This window comes from Euprymna scolopes, chromosome 40, assembly GCF_053919585.1.
Source record: "Euprymna scolopes isolate OS-2025 chromosome 40, ASM5391958v1, whole genome shotgun sequence".
Taxonomy (NCBI): domain Eukaryota; kingdom Metazoa; phylum Mollusca; class Cephalopoda; order Sepiida; family Sepiolidae; genus Euprymna; species Euprymna scolopes.
The window spans coordinates 13,891,867-13,902,003 of NC_136521.1; the positions used below are offsets into that span (position 1 = coordinate 13,891,867).

Below are 10,137 nucleotides of genomic sequence, written 5' to 3' on the forward strand. Positions count from 1 at the left end.
ATTAATACTGTGAGCTTCTGATTTTTGCCCCTCAACTACTACTCTTATGAACCTATCAGAAAGAAATGATTTAATAATTGAGAAGACTTTTCCAGCTATACCATAGCTAGCGATCTTATGAAGTAAACCTTTATGCCAGACCCTATCAAAGGCTTTAGATATGTCAAGAGCAATTGCCCTAGAAAGATTGCCACCGTCGAGAGATTTGCTAATCCTATGCGATATAACTGTAAGGACATCTGCTGTAGATCTAGCAGAACGGAAACCATATTGAGTGTCACTAAGAAGGTTATTTTTGTTGAGATGTTTGATTACTTCTGTATTCCCAAACTTACCGTGTTAAAGAGAGAGTCGGTCGCCATTTTGAATGTTTCAATACATCGATAAACACAGTATGTTTTTCGAGCTGAATAAACATGTTACATTGAATAAAAACACTGAAAACATATCCAGTTAGGTAGAAAAATAACTCATCTTGCCTTTGATAACATTTATTTGTTATATATTTGTTTTTTGACAACTTTTTCGAATCTATGTGTACAGTAATACAAACCCCATTTTTGTATTATGAGAATGGATCTCCACTGAAAAGTTGTATTCAAAGCTGCATTTCTTTTTCTTCTTCTTCTTTTTCTTCTTCCTTTTCTTCTTTTTCCTTTTCTTCTTCTTCTTCTTCTTCTTCTTCTCAATCAGCAAATTGGTAATCTCTATTTTGAGTAAGGGCAGTTTGGAGTTGAGGGTTTATGGTGATATCACCCATTACTTCAAGGTGATAAGCATTTTCCAACCACCAATATCCATGACGAATAATACCTTACCCGAGAATTCTTCCTTTAAACTCCTCGGCTTAACATTCACAGGTATACGAACTTATGAACTGGAACAAATACATTGAGGACATTGCAAAGGCTGCTGCAAAGAATGTGGGTTCCCTCTATCGAGCTAGAAGACTACTCACACCTGAGAATATCCTGTACCTCTACAAGGCCACCGTTCGTGAATGCATGCAGTATTGTTGCCACATCTGGACTGGTGCATCTACCACTAGCCTCTCCCTCTTGGACAGGATCCAAGCAAGAGTTTTCAATCTAATAGGTCTCACTTTGTCAACTAAGCTCCAACCCCTGTCCCATCTCCGCAATGTTGCATCTCTGCGTTTGTTTTACAAATATTTTAATGAAATGTGCTTTGATGAACTTTTGCCCCGTGATGTACATATTCCCAACAAAACCACTTAGCAACTAAATCTCACCCCTTCACTGTTGAGGTTTTTAAATGCCAGAAAGCTTCCTATTCTAATAGTTTCTTCCTTCAAACAGCTAGACTTTGGAGTTCCCTTTCTGCTACCTGCTTCCCTGACTGTACTGATATGCAAAAGTTTAAATGTAATGTAAACCAACATCTTGTTAATCTTTCCTAGGCGTGGTCCCAAATAGTAGCCTCTTAGGTCCAAGTGGCGATATAGCTTGTTAGAGGTTAATGTGAGTAAAAGGAAGAAAAAAAAAAAGAAAACTATAAGCATCTGTCATGCAAGCCTCAGGTAGAGTTGTCAGATATAGCTGAAGAAGTAACGCTAATCCTCCCTCTCTTTCTTCATACCTTCTTTTTCCTTTCTTCTTTTCTTTCTTCATACCTTCCTTTCTCTCTATTTTTCATTATGTTCTTCTCCCACTAATTCTTTTGCACTCCCCCTTTCTCTTCTTTTACTTCCTTTCCCTCTTTAACGTTCTCATATCCCGCTCTCTCTTTTTCTTACTCTCTTTCTTGCCCCCCTCTCTTTCTCATCTAATCTCTCTCTTTCGGTCCTGGATATGACCTTAAACTATATCCAGTGGTGAGGCCCCAGCTTGTGGGCTTTGGGGAGTATGGAGCCACCCTTTAATTACCATTGCTCCTAGGTCCACTCTGACCCGGAGTGGTAGTACCTGTTAGGGTCCCAACTATGGGTTAAATAGAAACCGATTTGAAAACAACAAATATATTCTATTAAAAATTTTCTTCAAAATCTTTGGATTCGGCATTAAATAACCCAAAAAGGGTTGATATGCCGTAAAACAAAAACAACCAACCAACTCTCTTTCTCTCTCTCTCTCTCTCTCTCTCTCTCTCTCTCTCTCTCTCTCTCTCTCTCTCTTATTTAATTTCTTTATCCACTCTTTATTTTCTTTCTTTTAGAAATGGAAACGTTACAAACAAACAAAGGAAAGAAATAAACAAAAATCCGGATCGGCATTTTTTTCTTTTTTTACAGAACGTTTTTATTCTTGTTATTTTTGGCACCATTTAAAAAGTCTCTTGCTGCCACTTCTCAATTTTAATCTGGCACACATTTCTCTTTCTTCCGACCACATTCTGAACACAGCCGGCCCATTCTCGTTTTTGACTTCGCACATCCATTCTCTTCGACGTCCACTTTTCTTCTTCCTCTGAACACATGCTGGGCACAGCCAGCCCATTCTCGTCTTTGACTTCACACATCCATTCTCTTCAATGTCCACTTTTCTTCTTCCTGCAACCACATGCTGGGCACAACCAGCCCATTCTCGTCTTTGACTTCACACATCCATTCTCTTCGACATCAACTTTTCTTCTTCCTCCAACCACATGCTGGGCACAGCCAGCCCATTCTCATCTGACTTCACACATCCATTCTCTTCGACGTCCACTTTTCTTCTTCCTCCAACCACATGCTAGGCACAGACGGTTCATTCTCATCCTCGACTTTACATGTCCATTTTCTTTGACGTCGACTTTCTTTCTGTCTCGAGAACATTGTGTCCTTTTTTCTCTTTTGTTGTCACGCACACTTCGTAATTTGCATATGTGCGTTTTTCAGCTACTACTGCTGCTAATGTCTTTGCAAGCCAGCCATCCTTCGCTCCTGCTGATGTTTTCCCCACGTTCTCTTGTGTATTTTGTTACACTATTCCTATCCTCTACACCCCCTCCTCCTCCCACTCCTTTTCCTCTTTCTCTCTTTTTCCTTCTTTTTTTTGTGTCTTTTTCTCTTATCCATCTATGTTCCCTCCTATTTCTTTTTTATCCTTATCTCACGGTATGTTTGCCTTTCCTTCACCCCCTCTCTCTCTCTCCCTTGTTTCTTTAAACTGTTACTTCTCTCTCTCTCTCTTTCTCTCTCTCTCCCTCTCTCTCTCTCTCTCTCTCTCTATATATATATATATATATATATATATATATATATATATATATAATCTGTATACATAATTTTCCTCTCTTTCTTTCTTTCCTCTTTCTATCCTTCGTTTCTTTACATTTCATCTTTTCCCCATCTCTCTTTTTCTTTTATACTATTTCCCGTTGGTTGATTCCAAAAATTCAGTATAAAAGTTAAGATGCCGGAAGTGGACTCGGGTTACCTAAATACGAAATGGAAATCATTAAACATGAAACGAAATACAAAACCAAGTGGAAATAATTTATTTCCAAAAATTATTTTGGTTTTAACACTTCTTGTGCTATCATGAAACAACAACAACAAAAAAATAAACTGTCATTTTTTTACGTTTCTATAAATATTTTTTTAACACTTGTGTTATGACGAAAAAAAAAACAATGTAATTTTTTTATTTACATTTCTATAAATGGTGTCTTTTTGAAATAATATATTTATGTCTCTCTCAAGTTTTATCACAAAAGTTTGACATAAATAATTTATTAAAGTTTTTTTTTATTAACACTTCTTGTGTTATCAAAAAAAATCTTATTTTAAACATTTGTATAAAAAAGTTTCTTAAATGAATAAATGGATTTTTTTCATAAATAATGTATGAAAGTTTTTCTTAACACTTCTTGTGTTATAAAAAAAGTTTCGGTTGTGTAATTCGATTGAAGGTATTTTGTTTTGTGATATATTATGACAAAATTACGTGATAAAATTTGTGAAAATTTTGAATTATTGCCATATGAATATAGTTTAAATACTTAAAAAAATTATTTATAGAAACGTAAACAATGAACCTTTTGGAAATAAAATATTTACATATGAATATATTTTAAATATTAAAAAAATATTTATAGAAATGTCAAAAATAAAAGTTTATTATTTTTTTTATTGATAAAACAAGAAGTGGTTCCATATAGTTTTGTATTTCGTTTCGTGCTTAGTGACTTCCGTTCCATATTTATGTAAACAGAGTCCACTTCCGGTGTCTTGACTTAAATTTTTGGACATAACCTTCCCATTTAGTTTTTCTCTTTTTCTCATCCTTGCATCAAACTCTTTCTCGTTTCTCTCTATTTTTCTTTCCAATTTTTATACTGCTTTACTTCTCTCAACCTATCTCTCTTCACACCCTTCATCTTTCTTTCTCTAATTGATTTATACTCTCTCTCTCTCTCTCTCTCTTTTCTCTCACTTTCCTTTTTCTTTATCTTTTATTCTATAAAATGAGAATGTGTGTGTGTGTGAGGCCACTTCTCAACCTATATACTCAACGAATTTTTTATATACAGACTTGAAATTTGGTATATAGGTTATTCAGACGCATAGAAAACTTTTTAATCGGTTTTCATCCGCAAAAATATAAAAATTGAAAAATGGTTGTGTGGGAATCGTCGGATTTTTCTCTGTTTGCTAACTGTTTCACGATTGCGCATGCGTGAATGGTTCATATTACAGACTCCTTATGTTAAGTATAAGTCGGTTTGAAAATAGTTTTTGAAAGAGCGTATCACTAGGTGCATCAGAATTTTTGTAGGAATTTTTGACACCCCTAACACGAAACTGCGAATAAAATATAAAAGACTCGTAATTTCTCTGTTAAAAGTGGGTTGTTTATTTTCTTTATGGATTATACTTCCAAAATAAACTAAAAATTGTATAAAAAGTAATAGAAATATATATTTTTTTATTTTTTAAAAAACAGTAATGAATTTTACGAACTCAATATTTTTCAATGTTTAAACTTTAAAAATCTATCAAAATTTTTCTATCGATTCTATTTTTACGATATTTTCAGGGTCAATGTGAAATTTTATGCTCTTTCCAATAAACCGAATATAATATTTTAGACAAACGTTTTTTTTAATTCACGCCCCCCTCCATTTTCAAGTGTCTATTAAAAAATAAATAATTAATTTACTCACCAAAGTTTTATATATCACAAATTGAAGAGAAAAGGTCAATAAATAATATATTCAAATTAAAAAAAAAGTAGTGTTTTTTAGAAATTTACCTGTAAAGTTGGAAGTTTAAAACTTTTTTTTTAACCACGTTGTTTGTTTTTTCTTTTTTATTTTTTAATGAAACCTTGGTCCTTGCTCCTTTAATTGAAAAAAAAAATAGGGCTTGAATTACATTTTTCGAGTAGTTATAAGCTTGGAAAGACAGGGAGGTCGAATAATTCACGCCTCCCATTTTGAAATGTCTATTAAAAAGTAAACAATTAATTTACTCACCAAAGTTTTATATATCAGAAATTAAAGATAAAAGATCAATAAATAATATATTCAAATTTAAAACTAAAAAAAAAGTAGTGTTTTTTAAAAAATTACCTGTAAATCCGAAGTTTAAAACCTTTAAAAATAAAAAAACACGTTTTTTTTGTTCGTTATTTTCAATGAAACCTTGGTCCTTGCTCCTTTAATTGAAAAAAAAAATTAGGGCTTGAATTACATTTTTCGAGGGGTTATAAGCTTGGAAAGACGGGGTGGAATTATTCAATATTTTTCACGGAATTTCTGACACACCTAGCGTGTCACAATTGCTGAATGGTAACTGTACTTGACACACTGTCTTTAGGTTTCGATCTCAGCTCGAGTATTTTTTTTTTACTTACAAGAATTGAACGGTTTAGAAAAAACATAATAATCGCATGCACATATCTCAGTTTCTGTATAAATGAAAATATATTTATGCTTATTTTACGACCGGGCAACGCCGGGCGGCCTGCTAGTATATCTATAAAAATGAGAATGTGTGTGTATGTGTGTTTGTGTGTGTGTGTGTGTGTGTGTGTGTGTGTGAGGATACTTCTCATCCTATATAGTCAACGAATTTTTTGATCCACAGACTTGAAATTTTGTATACAGGGTATTCAGACATGCAGAAAACTTTTTGATTGATGTTCATCCGAAAAAAGGCTGCTAAGAGGTCAAAATTGAAAAATTGGTACTGGGGGGGGGGGTCATCGGATTTTTATCTGTTTGTTAATTGTTTCACGGGGTTTCAAAACATTTTATAAAGATTGTGGCAAGTTGGTGTAATGGTTATCGTTTTTGGTTTCGATCTCAGCTTGAGTATTTTTTTTTCTTGCAAGAAGTGAACTGTTTTAAAAAAACATAATATTCGCATGCTCATGTCACAGTTTCTTTCCGTTTTTAACCTCATTTTTTTTAAATGGATTTTAACATTACGTTTAATCCCGGGCAACGCCGGTTACATCTTCTAGTACACGCATATTTTTCCTCTCTCACACTGATCCCCCCTCTCCCTCTCTCTCCCCCTCTCTTTCTCTCTCTTTGTATCTGTTTTCTTTTATTATAACCCTTTTTTCTCAAACTACTTTCTCTCGTTCTATAACTCGATTAAAAACCACCCTTTTATTCCTCTCATTTCAATTTTCTAACCCCAACTCTAACCCTAATTCCTTCAGTCATTTTTTCTCTTTATTGATTTCTTTTTCTCCCCATGTCAAGAAACCAAATCCGTCTTGTCCAAATGCCTCCTACATTCGGTCACTGGATCTACTGCATCCTTTTTGCCTCTTACTTATTTCAGTCCTCCTCCTCTTCCTCCTATTCCTCCTATTCCCTCTCTCTCTCTCTCTCTCTCTATATATATATATATATATATATATATATATATATATATATATATATATATATATATAGGGAGAGAGAGAGAGAGAGAGAGAGAGATAAGGGCATAATAGATTCACTGATCGATATGATAATTAAGTGATTGATTTTGCGCTACGAAACAGATACTGTTACAAGAATTGTAAATGTCAATTAAAGGAATAAATTATAAGATGGTCAACATCATGAACTTTGAATCTTTTGTCATTTATTCACTATATATATATATATATATATATATATATATATATATATATATATATATATATATAGCGATATATCTATCTATCTTCTATACTCCTGAATTTGGTTTTTGTGTGTATTGATATTCATATTAAAACCCTATTTTCTTATTATTTAAAAAGAAAATACAACTTTCTTATATATGGGTTGTGGAATGGCATTCATCTGCAAAAGATCTAGCTAATTTGCACATTCTTTTAAACATTCATTTTAATTAATTTCCAATTAGTTTTATCGGTTTTCTCATGCGATGATCATCTTTAGTTAACTATTACGTGTAATTATATTCATGCAGATATTCTATATGATTTATACTTGCGTAATATTTGCGTAAAAAGTTTATAGTAAACACAAACTTCTTTCTCTATATATTTATGTATGCGTATATATATTTGTTTAAAATATCTTGCCTACCAAACTCCTCTGTCAGTTTTCAGTCTACAGACATGAAACTTAATGTATAAAGTATTTGAACTCCTGCGAAACTTTATATTTGTGTTTTAGCTGGGGAAAATCGGTGCAAAAGTGTGAATATTAAAAAAATGTAATTTGCCAAGTAAAGGTCGAACGACGGTATTGCGAATATGCATGCGTCACGTAATAGCTATTGGTTCATGTTTTAATTTTTAGCCTGGCAGCAAACGTGTCAGTAACGTCAATGGGAAAAGTAAATCGTAAGCTAAACGTTTTGATTTCGATTGTCGGTGGTGGCGCACGAGACATTTTTTTTAAAACTTTTAAAATCATATATATATATATATATATATATATATATATATATATATATATATATATATATATATATATATATATAGTGGTATATTTATATATATCGATATATATAGTGATATATTTATATATAGCGATATATATGTATATATAGTGATATATTTGTATACAATGATATATATGTATATATATATATATCGATAAATATATATAGCGATATATATATATGTATATATCGATAAATATATATATATAGCGATAAATATATATATATATATATATAGCGATATATATGTATAGCGATATATAAATATATGTATAGCGATATATATATATATATATATATATATATATATATAGCGAGCGATATCTATCTGTCGCTATATCTCTCTCTTTCTTTCTCTCTCTCTCTCTCTCTCTCTCTCTCTCTCTCTCTCTATCTATCTATCTCTCTATCTATCTATCTCTAACTTTCTCTCTTATTCTCTCCTTCTTTTTACGTCACCATCTCGTTCTCCAACCCCCTTCGTCCACTCTCTATTTCTTCATTTTCTCTCCCTTCCTTCCTTTCTTCCTTTATCTTTGTTTCTGCACTCCCTTTCTCTTTCGATATCCCCAGTCTACTCTGAATCCTTCTTCCTCAGTATCCATCCAATCTCCATTTCTTCATCTTCTTTCTCTTTATCTGTTTCTCTCTCGACATCCCAAGCTTTTTCACCTACCACATCTCTTTCTCTTTCTTGATATCTTCGGAAACCTCAGCGACTCCCTTTTCTTCCAGTCACCCACCAGTCTCTATCACTCCATCTTTTCTCTCTCTCTATGTCTCTCTCTCCCAGTCTCCAGCCTCCTCTCCTTCCTCTTCTTTTCTAAGTCTCCATCCAGTCTCTATATCTTGTCTCTCTATCTCTCTCTTCATCTCAGCCTCTTCTCCATCTTCCTCTTTGCCCAGTCTTCATCCACTTGCTTGTCATCTTTTCTCTCTCTTTGTGTCTTTCTCTCTCATTCCTCCCTCTCTCCTCCTCTTTTTCACAATTTCCATCGCTTTATCTTCTCTCTTTCTCTCTCTCCATTCAGCCTCTTCTCTTACTCTCTCTTTGTCCAGTTTCCATCCAGTTTTCATCTTTTCTCTCTGTATCTCTCTCTCTCTCTCTCTCTCTCTCTGGGGTTTCAACCACTTCTCCCTCTCCTTCTTCTCTAAGTTTCCATCCAATCTCCATCTCTTTATCTCTTCCCCCTTCTCTCTCTTCATCCTCAACCTCTTCTCCTACTCCCTCTTTGCCCAGTCTCCATATTTTCTCTCTCTGTCTTTCTCTTTGAGTCCTCAGCCTCTTATTCCTCCCCTTCTTTCCCAAGTCTCCATCCAGTCTCCATCTCTTCATCTTCAAATAGCAGCATCTCCATCTCTTTTCACTTTAGAACGACAGTGGGCTGCAACTCCGCTCCTGCCAACAATACCGTTGCAACTAAAAGACACCAACCGCATTCCCCAATCTTCCCTGTCTTCGACAATAATAGCATCCGTTTCATGGATTAGACAAGGTTTTTTTCTCTCCCGCTATTCCATTCCTCTCGGAGTTTTCTGCTGCAACAACTTGTTATGAACTAAGGTAAGCCATTTTATTCCCCAGAACGCATGGGAAACGGGAGTGGAACGGGAGTGGGGTCGTGGTGCGGAGGTTGAAGAACAACGATTTTGCAGTCGGCGTTTTTAAAGGTTTCTTTCTTTTTTTTTTTTTTTTGTTTTCTTTTCTCGTGATGTAGTTTGATCTTTTCTTTTTTTTATAATTAGAATTTTTTCCGTGAGGGCGAACGGGGGGGGGGGGGGCGTTTTTAAATTTTTTTTTATTTAATAAGAATCTGAACTCCAGGTTCTTTAATATAATAGGGTTGTTTCCAGTTCCCTCCTCGTTCTCTCTCTCGCTCTCTCTCTCTCTCAATCCCTCTCTCTTTCTCCATTATATATATATATATATATATATATATATATATATATATATATATATATATTATAGTCTGACGATTCACCATGAGGATGAAACGCGGAAAATTCGATGTAGCATGATTACCATATATTTTCATAATTATTCATAACTAATGGAAATATAATTATAGCAAGTAAGCTGCAAAGAAACGTCCATGTTGCATTCTGGAAAAAACTAATCAAGCTAAATAATTTAGTTTGATGACTTCATCCGGTGTTAAAAAATCGCGGAAAACTCTGTGTGGCTTAATTGCCATATATATTTAAAAAAAAACTTTATATATACATATATAGTATGAAAATATATCATTAAGCAAGCTACACAAAAACGTTCATGTTTTATTCTTGAAGGAATTCATCAG

The 10,137-nt window shown here is 33.8% G+C and overlaps 1 protein-coding gene across 7 annotated transcripts in view; it reads left to right on the top strand.

The window, feature by feature from the left end:
• Nucleotides 1–10,137, top strand: part of LOC145265380 (synapsin-like) — a 319,381-nt gene that overhangs the window by 50,184 nt on the left and 259,060 nt on the right. For 4 of the 7 annotated variants that reach the window (XM_080121175.1, XM_080121179.1, XM_080121174.1 and 1 more), the window contains exon 1: nt 9,211–9,401. The exons of the other annotated variants lie outside the window; for them this stretch is intronic. The gene's annotated coding sequence lies outside the window, so the exon portion shown is untranslated. Of the gene's footprint in view, nt 1–9,210; nt 9,402–10,137 lie in introns of those variants that run through there. 7 annotated transcript variants of the gene reach the window in all.